The 16,938-nt window shown below is 46.4% G+C and overlaps 1 protein-coding gene across 7 annotated transcripts in view; it reads right to left on the reverse strand.

Annotated features, from left to right (window-relative positions):
- The window catches only part of CD2H10orf90 (chromosome D2 C10orf90 homolog), a 259,408-nt gene that overhangs the window by 198,146 nt on the left and 44,324 nt on the right, over nucleotides 1-16,938 (reverse strand). The gene's annotated exons all lie outside the window — the stretch shown is intronic.

Genomic DNA, 16,938 nt, shown 5'->3' on the forward strand with positions numbered 1-16,938 from the left:
GCTGGGTTTGTTGTTTACTGACGCTCCCTTCAAGATACCTGAGTGCTCACCCTGGATCCATAATCCCTTATCTGCAATTCTAAAATCCAGAAAAGCTCTGAAATTTGAGAGTTTTTTCTTTCCTCTGAGTTTGCAGGAAACGAACCTGACAGGCAAACCTTACCTCAACTAACCTGAGGCTATTTATAATATTAATTTATTCCATTCAGTGTGAATATTCATACATTTTATTACAAAAACATCAGTGAGCTTAATTACAGGGTGCTACCTCAGATCCCATTAGAAATGTTGTAAAGTATTACTTTCCTGAAATAAAATTAAGAAATCATCGTTGAATCGCATTTGGCCCCAAGAGTTCTGGATGGAGAATCGTGGATCGGTGCGACAGACATTTAATAAGCTTACCAGTCCCTGAGATTGGGTTTTCTGTATACCCCCCTCGTCCAGACCCCACAAGACAGGCAGTATCTCTGTATTTGATGGACACGGACGCTGGGGCACGGAGAGATCTAGTAATTTGCTCTAGGTCACAGAGCTACTAAATGCCACAGCCAGGACCCTCTCCAACTGGAACATAGTGTTCTCAGCATCCGCCATATTACCGTGTCTGTGTGCATGTTTGTGCATGTGCACACACACGTGTGTGGAGGGGGGGATGCTTTGTAAAGCACTGAGCAAGTAAAAGAGGGACCCAGCAAAAGTAGAGAAGAGAGAGAGCAAACATCTGGGAACTCCTAGGCCTATGCAAACCCTCCCTGCCTCCAGAACCTCTCCACTCTGCCTCTTCTGAACACATGCGTGGTTTACAGAGAAAACAGAGGGGAGATTCCAAATCTACTTATATCCTACGGATCAAAGACCAAGGGTGGATTTTTTGGCTGCGTCTTCTCCTTAGGATGATGGCAGACATTGTCAGAGTCCAAAAAAAAGAGAAAGCCATTTCTTTTCAGCATCCAGGGTCTTCTCCTGGGGATGTCGGAGGTCTCGCCAGAAGGCTGGAGCTGCATCTCAAGGAGGATTCCAGCACGGACTGACGAGGGGTTAACGCAACCTATTTGGGCGCTCGGACACAGTCTCCATGGTTAATCTGGGTGCATGATTGATCTTTGCCAGAATTGCATGTTTGCATTCAATCTTCCGAATTCTCTTCTGCAACAATAATTAATGTCAGAGCAGTTTCTGGATCAACAGTGTATTTTCTGGCGAACGCAACCCTGTACCTCGAATAACTCAAAACGGAGATTTACCACTCTGCCAAGATTCCTTCTTCAGGCTTCATCTCTTCATGTTTACATCTGGTTTAACTTTTTCTAATCTAAAATAAATCAGCATGAAAAGCATTAGATTTTTCATTTAGATTCTCAATTGCCTTTGATTATGGAGATAATATCCCTTATCTGATTGCAAATGGCGGGATGGTTCCCTTGTTAGGAGCTGAACGGAGATGCCTCGGTCTCTCCTTGCTTCTCCTTCACTTTTGTTAAGGGTGGAGTCTGGCGGGGTTCTGGTTTGAAAAGGAGGCAAATCAGGATGTAAGGGGGAAGCATGATTTCAATCATTCCTCTTCTTGTGAGACTCACAGAGGAAGGCAGCCTCTCCTGGCTGCCTGATGAGAAGTGGTCTACAGAGATTTCACACTCTGTTTTCCCACCACGGTGACTGCAGACCCTGTCTGTTTGCAGGGATAAATGAGAACAGCAATGACGAAGCACTTGGCTGGAGATTTCCATGCAAACATCAGGCGTGGGGGGAAACTAACACCGTCATACGGGCATGTTAATTACCCAGTTACAAAGTCAAATTTAGCCGAACTATTTTGTATATCAAAGAGGCAGATTTCCCCTGATTCCTTAAGTATTCCTTTCAGCATGTTCTATTATGTTTCCTATCATTTGCAACAATTCCTCTTCACTATAAATGGGAGCGGAGGATTCCAGAAACTGAATCCATTTCTTGGACCAGGTGGAAACTTCTCTCCCCAGCAATTGTTTACTGTCATTGTCTACTTTCCCTCAATTAGAGTCCTGGACGATCCCAAGTACTTCACAATCGAATACAATGGAGTCACCCTGACGGCGGAACATCTCAGAAAGTTCTGAGGATTCAATCTCCCACTCAACCCTACAGCTTTTAACTCCATTGCTCGTTTTTCTTCTTTCAAAAGAACAGAGACAAAAAAAAAAAAAAAAGACTAAGGTATTTCCTGTTCTTTGGCTCACCTGTTCACACGGAACTCCCCCCCCCCCCCCCCGCCCTCTCCCGGGGCCCTTGGGAGAAAAGCCTCACTATCTCACACTAGTGGCTGCTTTCTGTGGTTGGGTTTTTTGTTTTTTTTTTTCCCCGCCTAGACTGGCAGCAAGCAGTCTAAATGGAGCCCTTTCATGCCTTCTCAGAATTAGAGAAGATGATGACTTTTACTTAGTGAGGAATAGCAAACTAGGGTCCTCGACGGCTGGAGAACAGAATAATAACAACAACAACAAGAACCATAATAATACACAACAGAGTGCTTATCAAGTGCCAGGCGCCACGCTCAATGCTTCATGGGAGTTGTGGGATCTCCATGGCAACAGCAGAAGAAAGGTACCACTGCCATTCTAGGGGTGAGGAAACGCCATTCTTAGAATTCTGCTTAATGATGCACCAATAATCGTAAGATAAACAACAAAGCGTTACTGAGCCATCTCGATGAGCCAATCTCTGCCCTCAGCACTTTTCGTATACCACTTTATTCCACCCCCACAAAGGCACCAGATGAAGGGACTATTATCAACTTCATTTTGTCTAGGAAGGAATCCTGGAGCAGGTAAGAGTTCATGCAAAGTCAGAATTAAGAAATGGCAGTCAGGATAAAAAAAATCTACATTTACCTGAGTCAGGGCCTCAGCCCGCACCTCCCTGCTGCCCCAAGAGAATATCATCCATTTAATGAAGATGCCAAAAGTTGTAATGGAAACTTATTATGGACACACACACACACACACACGCTGACTGATTTCAGTTACAGACGTACCAGACTCAGCAAAAGTAAAGTGGCAGAAAGCAGATCAGTGGTTGCCCAGGGTGGAGCTGGGGGAAGGTGTTAAGTGCAAAGGGCACGAGGGAAATTTCTGGGTCGTGGACGTGCCCTCCGTCATGGTTTGGTGCTGGTTACATGACTGGATGCATTTGTCAAAACAAAATGAACTGTACACATATAGAATGTATGAATATTAATGTATGTAAATTGTACGTAAGGCTGAATTTTTTTTTTAAGTATCATGAATAACCTCCAATTTAGCTTAGAGTTTCAACTCAACACAGAGTGAGTGAGAGAAAGAGACAGGGACCCTGACCTCAGAGATCTCATCTAGTGACAGAGAATCATCTTAATGCATTTATAAATACAAGTTAGGGCAGGGGCAGCTTCACAGGCGTGAGACCCAGGCAGCGGGCACAGGGACCTACACTCAGAAGGGCCACATGTGGCTTTGATGTCACCATCTTGAATTTCTTTTAATTGTGGTAAGATATACATAGTATAGCAAGGGCCTAATTCAGCAGAACTAAGTACATTCATCAGGCTCTGCGATCATCACCACTGTCTGTCTCCAGAACTTTTTTTTTCATCCCCACAAACTGAAACTCTGTGCCGCTAAACAGTGATTTCCCACTCTCCCCTCCCCACGGCCCTGGCAGCCAGCCGTCCACTTTCTGTCTCGGCGAATGTAACTATTCCGGGTAACTATACCTCGTGAAAGGGGAGTCCATTGATACTTGTCCTTTGGCGGCTGGCTTATTTCACTTAGCGGAACATCGTCCAGGCCCATCCGTGTCGAAGGCGGGGCTGCCTCTCGCTGTGTTGATGATGTCCTTTCATGTACACAAGTTTTTCATGTTTGATGAAGTCCAATTTATCGGGTTTTGTCCTCTGTAGCCAGTGCTTTGGTATCGCCACCTTGAGTTTTTAAATAATTTTATCTTTGAACTTGTGTTTTGTAAATGAAATCCCAAGGGACGGGGGGAGCACACGTGGGAGCAGAAGACAAGTCAAAGGTGTGTGTTTCCTGATTTCCTTGCTGCCCCAGGCACAGATGGCACTCGGGCGTCCCTCACGCACAAAACTCTGGTGACCCCTCACTCCGGCCTGAGTGGCTAAAGTGAAAAATCAGGAGACTATAGATGCTGGCGAGGATGTGGAGAAACGGGAACCCTCTTGCACTGTTGGTGGGAATGCAGATTGGTGCAGCCGCTCTGGAAAGCAGTGTGGAGGTTCCTCAAAAAATTAAAAATAGATCTACCCTATGACCCCGAAATAGCACTGCTAGGAATTTACCCAAGGGATCCAGGAGTACTGATGCATCGGGGCTCTTGTACCCCAATGTTTATAGCGGCACTTTCAACAATCGCCAAATTATGGAAAAAGCCTAAAGAGTCCATCAACTGACAAATGGATAAAGAAGTTGTGGTTTGTATACAAAATGGAATACTACTTGGCAATGAGAAAGAAGGAAATCTGGCCATTTGTAGCAACGTGGAGGGACCTGGAGGGTATTATGCTAAGTGAAATAAGTCAGGCAGAGAATGACAGATACCGTATGTTTTCACTCTTATGTGGATCCTGAGGAACTTAACAGAAGACCATGGGGGAGGGGAAGGAAAAAAAAAAGTTAGAGAGGGAGGGAGCCAAACCATAAGAGACTCTTAAAAACGGAGACTAAACTGAGGGTTGATGGGGGGTGGGAGGGAGGGGAAAGTGGGTGATGGGCATTGAGGAGGGCACCTGTTGGGATGAGCACTGGGTATTGTATGGAAACCAATTTGACAATAAATTTCATATAAAAAAAAAAAAACTCTGGTGACCCTACCATGCATGGAAGTTCAGCTGACCGCCCCAAGAGGCCACACTTCCCACTGCATTCTCCAAATGTGGAAAGAAGGCAGTGGGTTTCTAGGAAACACGAATGACCAGGCAACCTTATCATATCCTTTTTTTTTAATGTTTATTTATTTTTGAACCAGAGAGAGCACTAGCGGGAAAGGGACAGAGAGAGAGAGAGAGAGAGAGAGACAAGAGACAGAAGATCCGAAGCGGGCTCTGCACTGACAGCAGAGAGCCCCATGTGGGGCTCAAACCCACAAACCACGAGATCATGACCTGAGCCAAAGTCAGATGCTTAACTGACTGAGCCACTGAGGCGCCCTTGTATCATATCCTTTCTTACTCATGTTACGTCCCCGTGTTAGCCACCTGCTTATGCTGGAGATGATGGCTCCCAAGGAGAGGGAGAGACAGGGCTCCGATATGTCCCTTTTCTCTCAGCCCCTCCTCACTCAGCAGACAACTGGAGGAGTGTTGGTCGAGTGAGATTATATCACAGAATGAGACAAAAATTTGAGTTGATTTTTGCAGTGTTTCCATTGTTCTAGTGAATGTGAGATAGATACATACATACATGCATGTGTGAGATTAACACAATAAAAACCGTGTCATTTCAGTGATTCCACATATGAGTGAAGGGCTTTTCTATTTGTGTTAGAAATGGCATTAGGCAGGGACAACTGGGTGGCGCACTGAGTTAGGCATCCAACTCTTGGTTTTGGCTCAGGTCATGATCTCAGTGGTTCCATAAGCTCGAGCCCCGCATCGGGTTCTGGGCTGACAGCACAGAGCCTGCTTGGGATTCTCTCTCTCCCTCTCTCTCTGCCCCTCCCCTATGCTTGCTGTCTCTGTGTCTCTCAAAATAATAAACTTTAAAAAAAAGAGAGAGAGAGAGATAAAAATGGCATTAGGCCATATAAAGATGAACATTAAAATGCATGGAAATAATTTAAAATCTTAATTTTTCTTCACTTACGCCAACATTCAAAAGCACGTTAAAAACCATCAGGGCAAATCAAGAGAGAGACAATGGAAGGAAGGAAACAGACATACTTTTGTACCCTATTTCCCCCCACTGTTCTAACATGAGGATCATGCATTCATTTTACCCTGGCCCCCACAAAGTACATAGTCACACCTGAGGGATTGGCCATATACCATGGAACTATTTCATGCAAAGTCTTCATATTTTTGTTTCCATTTGCTCCTAGGCCCCTCTTTGCACATCCATCAACCGAGACCCCTTCCCTTCGGCACACGTGGCCCGCGTACCACCCCCTATAACAGGTGTCCTCCAATGCTATCCCAGAACCAAGTGTTGAGAAGCCAGCAGTGGCCAGAACTCATTAGTGAGGAGTTGAGCACATTTGTAGCTAAAATGATGGGTGTCGTGAACTTTCTGTGACCAGAGGGCTGGATCAGAGGCATCTGACCCCCATCAGAGAGCAGCCACTTAGCACTAACCCACTCGCCGCTGGAGGCAGGCTGCTTTGCTGGGAAGATGCTTCTGGTCTTCAACAGAAAACAGCAAGCGATCTGTTGTCTGCTTGAAGGAAATAATTCCCCCATCTGTCTTCAGCCCTATTTGTTTCTCCGGCACATTATTATTCCTAAATTCTACATGCTTTCCAAGGTACTTATTTTTGGAGCTGTCTTAAAGTCCGTTCTGGATGGAGAAGGAGATGAATTAGAACCCCCGAGAGAAAAAGAATTTCTCTATTTGGAAAAGGGTGATGAAACAAAGGACCTCCACTTTGGACCTTCACTCGGGCTACCTAAAGCCGAGGTCTGTCGGTCTCTGCAAAAGGAGCGCATCTGTAAGGAGCCCAACAAAGGAGATTTTCTGCATCAGAGAAAGACCCTTGCATGCACAAAGCCCTCAACTGTCACCTACTCTGGCCCCAGCTTTTCATCTCAAACGCACCTCGTGCATTTTTGTTTATCCATTCACCCTTGTGCCCATTCAGTCACACAGGTGTCCCACAATGTTCTACGTGACCTGGTGCTGGGGACACAGGGCTGACCCAGAGCAGATCAGAGACACCTTTCCTCGTGGACCTCCTCCTAGACAGAGGCTCCAACCTATGTGCCTTCAATTCCAAGGCCTCCTTCAATTTCCTTTTCTCCACAGATACAAACATTTAAAATATAGTGTAGCCAGAATGCTAAGACAGCCCCCAGGATTCCCACACACGTCCCACACATTCTCTTTCCTTTCAGGGTGAGTGGAGTCTGTGATCACAATGGGTTCTCACTTCCACAGTGAAGTTATATTATATGGCACAAAGGGCTTTGCAGGTAGAATTAAAGTTGCTGATCAGTTGATGTTGAGTTCATCAAAAGGGAGATTATACCAGGTGGGCCTGACCTAATCAGGTGCGTCTCTAAAAGCAGTCGGAGAGATTCAAAGCAGCAGATTGTCCGTGTCTCCACGAGAAAGCAAACATGTTGTGAACTGCCTGTGGCTGGAGCCACGTGGCAAGGACCTGAGGACAGTTTCCAGGAGCTGAGAGTGCCAGCTGACAGCCACCAAGAAAATGGGGACTCAGCCCTACAACCACAGGGAACTGAAATCTGACAAGAATCAGTGATATTGGAAGAGGCCTCCAAGCCTCAAATGAGATCACAGCCTCGTGTGACATCTTGACTCAGCCTGGAAAGACCTCGGTGGAGGGGCTGGCCAACCCACCCCAGCACATCTGATCGACAAAACCGTGAAATAATAAATAGGTGTCATTTTAAGCCACTTCTGTGATCATTTGTTTTGCAGGAATAGCAAAAATAATACAGATAGCATCTGTCAGATAGTTTTTCCCTTTCCTGATAGCCCATCGGAGCTGAAGCGACCCTACACTAAGTTGACATTATCTCAGCCATAAGTAAATAAGCAAACTGCCTCAGTTAATTACACGTGATGACCACAAGGAAACAAACACACTCCTTGCACTGGAGAACCCTGATTGATAATGCTGTGACCACCACTGGGAAACAATGAAATATATAGTATTTATCAAGGCATGGGCCAATCTTGATGATCTGGCCTCTGCTAATACGTATACCTGACAAGCAATGTGTTGACATGCGTCCCATTAAAATTGGAAAATTTTCAGCCATTATTTCTCCAAATCATTTTCCTGCTCTCACCGCCTCCCCACTCTGAGATTCTAATTGTATGTGTGTTGGATCTCTTGATATGGATGTTATCCTGTAGGTCACTCAGGCTCTGTTCTCTCTTTCTCTCTCCCTCCCTCCCTTCCTCACTCCCTCCTTCTCTCCACTCATTTTCTTCTCTATAAGTTCTGTTTGGTTCATTTTTTACCATCTATTTCTCTCCCCATGATGTGACATGTTTCCATAAACCCCTGAATTTAAAAGCAAAACAACAGACCATGATTGAACCGCACATCGGGCTCCTCACTGAGCGTGGAGCCTGCTTGGGATTCTCTCTCTCCCTGTGTCCCTCTCCCTAGCTCATTCTCTCTCTTATTCTCTCTCTCTCTCTCAAGTAAAAAAATAAATAAAAATAAAGGGAAAACAACAGTCTTATAACAGCTTTTTAAAAAAATCCTTGCCTGTTAATTCCATCACCTCTGTCATTTATAAATCTGTTTCTATGAATCACGACGTCTCCTGGTTACGTAGCGTGCTCCCCTGCTCCTTTGAATGTCTAGTAAGCTTTGTCTGGATGCTAGATATTTTTAGTGTTATATTATCACTTGCTGAATTTTGTCATAATCCTTTAAAGAGTGCTGAACTTTGTTGTGGCAGGCACTTAGACTGCTCGCGGAGGAGCTCAAGAAGTGCTTCTAACACTGTTATAGGATGGAGCTAGACTAGCCTTTACTCCGGGGCTAATTTGGCATACTTCCAAGGCCTGACCCTTTTAGGGTCTCTACCGAATTTACCCTGTGCTCCGTGAGGTCTCTCCATACTGGATGGTGAGGAACTTAATGATCCATTGCCCTGAGTGAGCTCCAAGAAGCGTTCATCTTCTAGCTTCCCAGTAGCTGTTCTTTCTTTGTGAGCTGTTCTTTGTCTGGCCTCATGATTTCTCAAAGCACAGGTTAGTTTTTAGCCACAGACCCAACTTCCCCAACTTCTGAACCTCTTTCTCTGCCTGGCTCCCTCCTCTCAGGAACTGTGCCGTGCAAATCCTAGCTGCAACTCTAGACCACTGGGCCCTGCTTAGGTGTGGTCCTCCTGTGCCACTACCCAGGAGCTGCCCATCTTTCAGCCTGAAATGTCTTCTCCACCTGTGCCCCACATTCTCACTCTCCCTACCGGTCATAGGAGACGCCCAACCTTCCGTGAAGAACATGCCCAAATGTCTCCTTCCCTGTGCATCCTTGCTGAGTTCTCCGGACCCACAGCTCAGGGTAGACAGCCTGACTCGGCACTCACTGGGGTGGCTGCCTCCCTCACCAGCATGGGCAGGAAACCTGCCTTCCGGACCGCTGTGTCACCAGCACCTAGCACAGCTCCTGGCACAGAGTAGGTCCTCGATAAATATTTTTAAAAGCAGATCAGCCCAATATTTCCTCTTAACCCACCGGAAAGGGACCTGACATGGGACAGCACAGAGAGGAGTGAGCACCCGTGAGGGACCGAAGGACCAGAAGAAAGTGCTTGGCAAAGAGCTGTAGGAGGGGAAGATTCCTACGGCAGAGGGAGAGGTGTATACCTGCCTCTTACCGCCCAATCCCAGAACAGTTGGTTTTGTCCACAGTCAACCCTGAAGACCCCTGGGCTCCCACCCTCTGCTGTCGGGACAAGCGCACCTCCCCCATATCCCCACTCCCCAACAGCACGCCGGAAGCACAACCTCAGAGTGGGACATAACTGAGGTGGACCCTCCTTCCGCCTCTGTGTCCCCATGCAGCCTGCATCAGCTATCAGGGCTCACAGAACTTTCTCTTTGGAAAAACAGGGCTCATGTGCCTTACACAGCTGCGGTTGAGGATCAATGAGGCAATTCAGGGACCAAACAACGGCCCCTTTTGTTCCATCTCTGTCTCTCAGTGACCCTGGCACACAGCGGCCCAGCCGCTCTCCTCTAGGACCGTGCCTCCCCTCCCCCACTCCGTGCCCCGTCGCTCCTGCCTTCTCAACACAGGCGAGTCCCTTGGACTTCTTGGTTGTTTCCTTGGTTCATGCAGTTAGAAAATAACAGTCTGGACATTCCAGATCACAATTTTAGACCTTAATTGGAATCACCTGCATTTCATGTTAAAAACAGAGGCGTTTCTGGACCCCACCGTTCCCAGAGCCCGGGGATATACCTTCCTAGAACATTCTCTGGAGGATCCTGGGGGACACTAAAATGTGAAGGCCATTCAGTCCTTCCTGGGGTGGCAAACTCCTTTCCCGCCTTGCAGATCTTCTAAGGGAGGGTGCAACTTACATGGAAAACGCCCTGTTAATCCTTCTTGCCTCAGCCCCGGCTCGATCGGGCAGGAAGCAGATGTGTATGGACCCACATTCTCAGTAGTCTCTGGTCAAAGGGGGAATTTGCAGCTGACCGCAGAACTAGCTGGGTTCTGAGTAAAAACTGTACATTCAGCTCAGGGTCAATTTGCTGACTGATGTCTGAGTTGCTTGGGGAGTGGAGGGTACCCTGAGCCAAGAGCACAGAAGGTCCCAAGTCCCTGTCACCTGGCACTCTGAGCGTGGGGAAGAAGGATTGCGGGTATTCACCCCAATGTAAACAGGACTGCTTGCCAGGAGCAGCATCCTCAAAGCACCGGTTACAGTTAGGTTGGTCCCAGGGGCCACATCTTGGTGCCGTGTCCTTGGCGCAGGGTTGGGGATGGCAGAAAAAGGCATGCTGGAACTTGAACAGCCACAACTCGCTTGTATGGAATGCTGCCTCTCTGCTAGACCGGAGGCTTAGCCCTTTATATAACCTCTTGTAATCCCTACAGCAAACCTAGGAGGTAGATCTCCTCATGGTTCCACGAACATAGATGGGGAAACCAAGGCTCAAAGATGTCAAGAAAATTTCCAAGGTCACTCATCTAGCAAGACCCCAGAAAGACTCAACCCAACGCCCTCACACTTAGCCACACCACCCCGTTCATCTTCCATCAGCCCGCCCTTGCTTTGGCTGAGACGTGGACGTGGGGCCCCACCCATGCCCCATTTCCTGAAGGACGTTGGTCACAACAGTGTCAGATCTCAAGAGACTGCAGGTGTTCTGGATCCAGCTGCACATCACCGACAACAAAACATTCAGAGCGCAGCTAGTTTGGAGACCTCATCAGCACATGTGCTTCCTGATGCAACAAAACTGATTTCAGCCCTCGGACCCCTTGCACCTCCCGAGAACCTTGCCCTCTGACGTGCAGCCTCCCATTGACATATGCAGGGAGGGGCTGGAATGGTAGGCAGCACTGAGACCCAAGGGTGGTCGCTTCATCATTTCCCTCTTCCTGCATTTGAATGGAGACTACCAGCCACTGTCAGTGGAGGTGAGTCGTTGAGGCTTCCGGGAGGAGCACCAAGGATGCGCTCAGGCACGAAGCGGGTCCCGGAGATGAGGCAGGGGGTCCTGATCTGTCGATGGGGTGGCAGAGCTAATTGAAATGTTTATTGTCCTGGGGCGCCTGGGTGGCTCAGTCGGTTAAGCATCCAACATCGGCTCAGGTCATGATCTCACGGTTCATGAGTTGGAGCCCCATGTCAGGCTCTGTGCGGACAGCTCGGAGCCTGGAGCCTGCTTCGGATTCTGTGTCTCCCTCTCTTTCTGCCCCTCCTCTGCTTGCGTTCTCTCTCTCTCGTTCTCTCTCTCTCTCTCTCTCTCTCTCAAAAATAAATATACACGAAATGTTTATTATCCTTTGTCAAATGGCCTTTTCTCAACCCTTTTTACATGGAGAGCTCGGTGCCTTCACTATACCCAGAGCCACCAGCAGATTAATCTGGCGAAAATCTCATGTGGAGGCCAGGACTACTGGAAGAAAAATGAGATTCTGAAGACTCCAGTCTGCCTACACCTCTCCAGCTTGGTTGGGAAAAGGTAAATCATTTTGCCCCCTCTGATAACTGTGAGAAGAAAGGGAATGTTTGTTTTACTTCCTGTCTTATCTTGCTGACTGCTTCATTCCCTAAAGAAAGTGATCTTGAAGCCCAGGCACTGAAAACTTGAGTATTTTCATCTCCTATGACCTACGGGCTCACCCCAACCACTGGAAAACATTCAGCAAAGCCCAGAGTGGCATTTCTCAAAGCCAGTGGGACATCAAAACCACCCAGGGAGACACTGCTTCCAGCCACGATGGAGTAAACAGACAAAGGCTATGAGGCAACAGCATTCAGACACTGGATACAAAGCAATGGGGTCTGCAATCCTGGATGGAGGGGACGTGAGAGCAGGGAGCCCTACGACTGTCCCCACCCAGAGGAAGCTTCCAGGCTGCAGAGCAGAAAGGGGAAACTTAAGAGAGCCCAGGAGCCTCACTGAGTGGAGGAGGCAGAGATCAGGACTCAGAGAAGCTGAGGCAGCCAGAATTGGGGGGCTAAATACTGAAAAGGAGTGACCTGCAAGGAAAGAAGAGATCCGACAACCAGTAATGGGTCCCTCTAGCCTTTGGCCGAATACTGGTCTTCGCATGCTTGAGGGAAAACTTCACGAATCCCAGAAAAAGAATCACCAGGAAGTAGTAGGTCAGACACTTCCGGGACTTAACCCAGAGCTGGAAACAGTTCACATTCCTACTGGCCCTGGTGGAAAGATGTCGCATACACAGGGCATTAAGTAGAGTCCTTGACAGTGGGGCTAAATTAGCCCTAGACCAGGGCCGGGCAATTCCCGTTGGTGTTGGCAGAAGACTGTCCCAGATGCTGTAGTACATTCAGCAGCATCTCTGGGCTCTACCCAGAAGGTACCCGTAGCATCTGCCCCAAGCTGTCCAAACCAAAGCATCTCCAGACTTTACCAAATATCACCCAGGGGAAAATCATTACTGACTGAGGACCAATACTCTAGACTAAAGTCTGCTGAAAGTAAGCCTCAAAAGGATCTGACCGTTTTCAAGTAACTTGACCTCATGCCAGAACAAAGTTCAATGCTCTTTAAAGGAATACAACAAGATCAGACACCTGAGCTGGGTCACAATGGCCTTGGCTGGGCCATAGACATATGTAGTTTCTTAAAGTTTACCGAAAAGATAAGCTAAAGAAGATGTGGTATGTACACATAATGGACTATTACTCAGCGATCAAAAAGAATAAAATCTCGCCATTTGCAACAACTGGATGAACCTCGAGTGTGTTATGCTAAGTGAAATAAGTCAGTTGGAGAAAGACAACTCACATATGATTTCACTCATTTGTGGAATTTAAAAAACAAAACAGATGAACACAGGGGAAGGAAAAATAAGATAAAAACTGAGAGGGAGGCAAACTATAAGAGACTCTTAAGTACAGAGAACAAACCAGGGGTTGATGGAGGGAGTTGGTTGGGGTGATGGGCTAAATGGGGGGTGGGCATGGAGAAGGGCACTTGTTGGGATGAGCACTGGGTGTTGTATGTAAGAGATGAATCACTGGCTTCTACTCCTGAACCAATATTACACTGTATGTTAACTTGAAGATAGATAGATAGATAGATAGATATAGATAGATAGATAGATAGATAGATAAAATTAAATTAAAATTTAAAAAGTTCACCATAAAAAAATAACCCAAACGTCTATTGACAGATGAACGGATAAAAATATGTGGTATTTACATGCAATGGAATATTATTCAGGCATAAAAAATGAAGACAATCCTACCATTTGTGACAACATGGATGAAACTCGAAGACATTATGCTGAAATAGGCCTGTCACAGAAGGACAAATGCTGCATGATTCCACCCACATGAGGTATCTAAACTAGTCAAACTCACAGAAGCAAAAAAACAGGATTGTGGTTGCCAGGAGCCGAGGAAGGGGCAACGGAGAGGCTGGCTGAGAGGGTAGAAAGCTCCAGTTATGCTGGACGGTCCGTCCAGATAAGTGCAGAACTCTGCCATGCCACACTGCGCCCGTGGTTAACGGCGTGGCATTACACACTTCATGGTAAAAGAACACATCTCATGTTAAGTATTCTTACCAGCAAAAAACAACAAACAAAAAATTAACATGCAGAAGAACACAAGGAAATATTTCAAGGTGATGGGTATGTCTATTACCTTGATTGTGGTAATGGCGTCACGGGTGTAAACGTATGCCCGAACTCATCAAAATGTGTACATCAAATGTGGGCAGTTTTTGCATACAAAAAAATCAGTTTGCCATGATTCTTATATGCAGCCAGAATTGAGCATCACTGCCAAACCCAAAAAAAAAAAAAAAAAAAAGATAAGTAGGAAGATAAAAATAATAGAGGTTTGGGAAAATCTTGAAAAGTATGGCCAAAAGGCGATTACCAAATACGGAAACTTTCTCTGGCTCCTCTAATGATTAAATGTAAGAAATACATTTACAGGATGAGACTTGGCTTGCATGCCCCAGCGTGTGTCTGTCATCAGAAAGTTCTCCACAACCAATTAGAAGATACAAGCACATCTCCGAATTCCATATGGTTCCCTTCCCGAATCAAGTGGAAACCATCCATGCTCTGCTTTTGCAAGGACTCTCAGTCAGGATGTGGCCGTGCCTGCCACACTGACAGCAACCAGAGCTCAAATTACTGAGTTCTGGCTATTTTTATGTCTGAAACTTACCAGGTATCTAAGCAGGGAGAGAAGGACCCTCTGTGTTTTTAATAGTTTGGGGCATTCTGGAGTCAGCAGGGACCAAGGCTTTGCAAACCAGGATCTCCAGCACCCTCACTGCCATCTGCTTCCCACCCTAGTTACCTTTCAGACAACAGATCGGGTGTTTGTTCCTATTACAAGGCAGATTAAGTAAGGGGATGAGTGGCTAGACCATCGCTGGGACAGAGCTAGGCTGATTCACCGCTTATCTCGGAGGAGAGGCAGCGTCTCCAAGCATTAACACAGCCAAGACCAAGGCCACGGTTTTAAGGAAATGCCAGTTTCGGATGTTAAACTCAGCTCCAGCAGATTCGTGAGTCATCACGGGAGGGACTTGAAATCCACAAGGTTTTTGCAGAAACAAAATTTCCAAAACTCATTTTTACTGGAGAAGCAGCTAGTTTCTTTAACCTAGTGTATCTTTGTGCATGGAGAGCTCATTTTAGTGACCCTGTTCATCTCCCCCCGCCCCCCCACGAGGTACTTTATGGTCACAGTCCAGGCAGATTAACTGATGGCCTTGGAGTTGGCAAGAGAGAACGAATGGGTGACTGGGGCCAAGTCTGACAGGGCCCAGAGGCTGTTAATTGGGCTCTCTCATCAGTTCAGCTTGGAAATTGAGCAAGGAAGTTGACTTCTTCCTGGATCTCCTAAACTAAATGATATTGACATGCCCTAGTGGGAATAATATGAATAGTTCAATGGATATGGAATATTTTAAATCGTGAAATGTTTGCTTCTAACAGAGCAGATCTCGGACGTAAGAAGGGCAGGAGGCATGGATCCTATGTTGGTTTTCAAACTTGGCCTGCCCTTGAACAAAGAGGGCCCTGCCCAGACCGCTTCCCAAATCATTCTAGACACAGTGAGGACCACCCAGCTGAACAGCCTGCTGGTTGTGGGAAGGTCTCAGACTGAGTTTAATGTAAGATTTCAGACTCCAGGTTACTCCCGAGCAGTGGGCCCACAACTTCCAACTGTTGGCTGTCCCCGGTAGTTGCAGGAGGGGAAGGCGGGGGTTGTTGGGGCCACAAAAAAGTGGCGGCTGTGACTGTCAGTATACTTAAAGCGTTCTACAATCTCCTGCAAAGATGTACTTTTCCACATTGTTACCTTCAGCGTTGCTATAAATGAAGTTCTATGCATAAGAAAATAGGCACACAAGAGTTGCTCTTTGTCATTTACGGTTTAAACTAGAGCCAGGAACACTTCTGTAAAATGCATGAGGCTATAATTCAACAAGTTTTCCTCTCTCTGGAGGACCGAAAAATAACCTCAATGAAAATTATACCATGATAAAATTCTGTCCCCATCCGATTCATTACTTGTGAATAATAATATCTCTGGTTTCTTCCAATTATATTCTAATTGCACACCTTTTGCTCTGGTTGATTGGGCGATGAACTAATGAACAACTATTACCGACTTTAATTAACACCATTATTTCTGTGGCCTTTATATCTCTGTTGTGAACATGGAAATTCACAATCCCAGGGCTGGAACTGGAAGGAGCCAGCCTTTCACCCTGCAGAACAGGTTCTCGCATTGCCCTGGAATAAGGAAGCCCCGGGTGGGGAACAAAAGATCAGGGGTATTTGCCAGCATTCATGGGCAGGCCTTCCTAACAACAGCATCCACATTCAGAAAGCCTACCGTTTGGTAAAACATTAGTAATTTGCATACTGCGTTTATCAAAAGAGGTAAGTAAGCTCTATAGGAGTCAATTACAATGGCATTCGTGATGCATTCCATGTACAATAAAGAGCTGTCAGATTTCACGCGTGTTTACTTTCTGACAAGATAACCGCTCGTGGCTTATACTAGCTTCGGAATGCAAATATGTCTCAGAGCGATGGGTCTGTCTCACTTTGACATTCTAAACTCCAAACTTCTCCTTCCCCCCCCCCCCACCCCCAGAGTAGCTTCTGTTTGAAAATTAGATCTCGCCCTGGGAAAAGAAAAGACCATTCTTACAGGCCTAGCTCAAATCATTCTATTTTAATTCGACCAAGGCAGGTCAAAAGATGTTTTTCTGCATAACACACAGAAAACAAACAGGAATCTGTTTTTAAAGACAGGGGATTACTAACTCACAGAAATGTACCGCACTTTCTAGACGTGGATACAAATGAACTCGGTCACTATTAAATGTTGGCAAATGCGGATGTGTGTCCTGTGTAAATCACACTCATCCGATACGCGTCCCCCTTTCCCAAACTCAAAGAGATGACTGCCTCTTCTCCAAATTTGCTGGGGAACACTACAGACAGATGATGAATTTATTAGACCAGATACAGCACCTGAACTGTCTGCTGGGGAGCACCTCCAGGTCCTCC

The sequence above is a fragment of the Acinonyx jubatus genome, chromosome D2 (genome assembly GCF_027475565.1).
Source record: "Acinonyx jubatus isolate Ajub_Pintada_27869175 chromosome D2, VMU_Ajub_asm_v1.0, whole genome shotgun sequence".
Lineage (NCBI taxonomy): Eukaryota > Metazoa > Chordata > Mammalia > Carnivora > Felidae > Acinonyx > Acinonyx jubatus.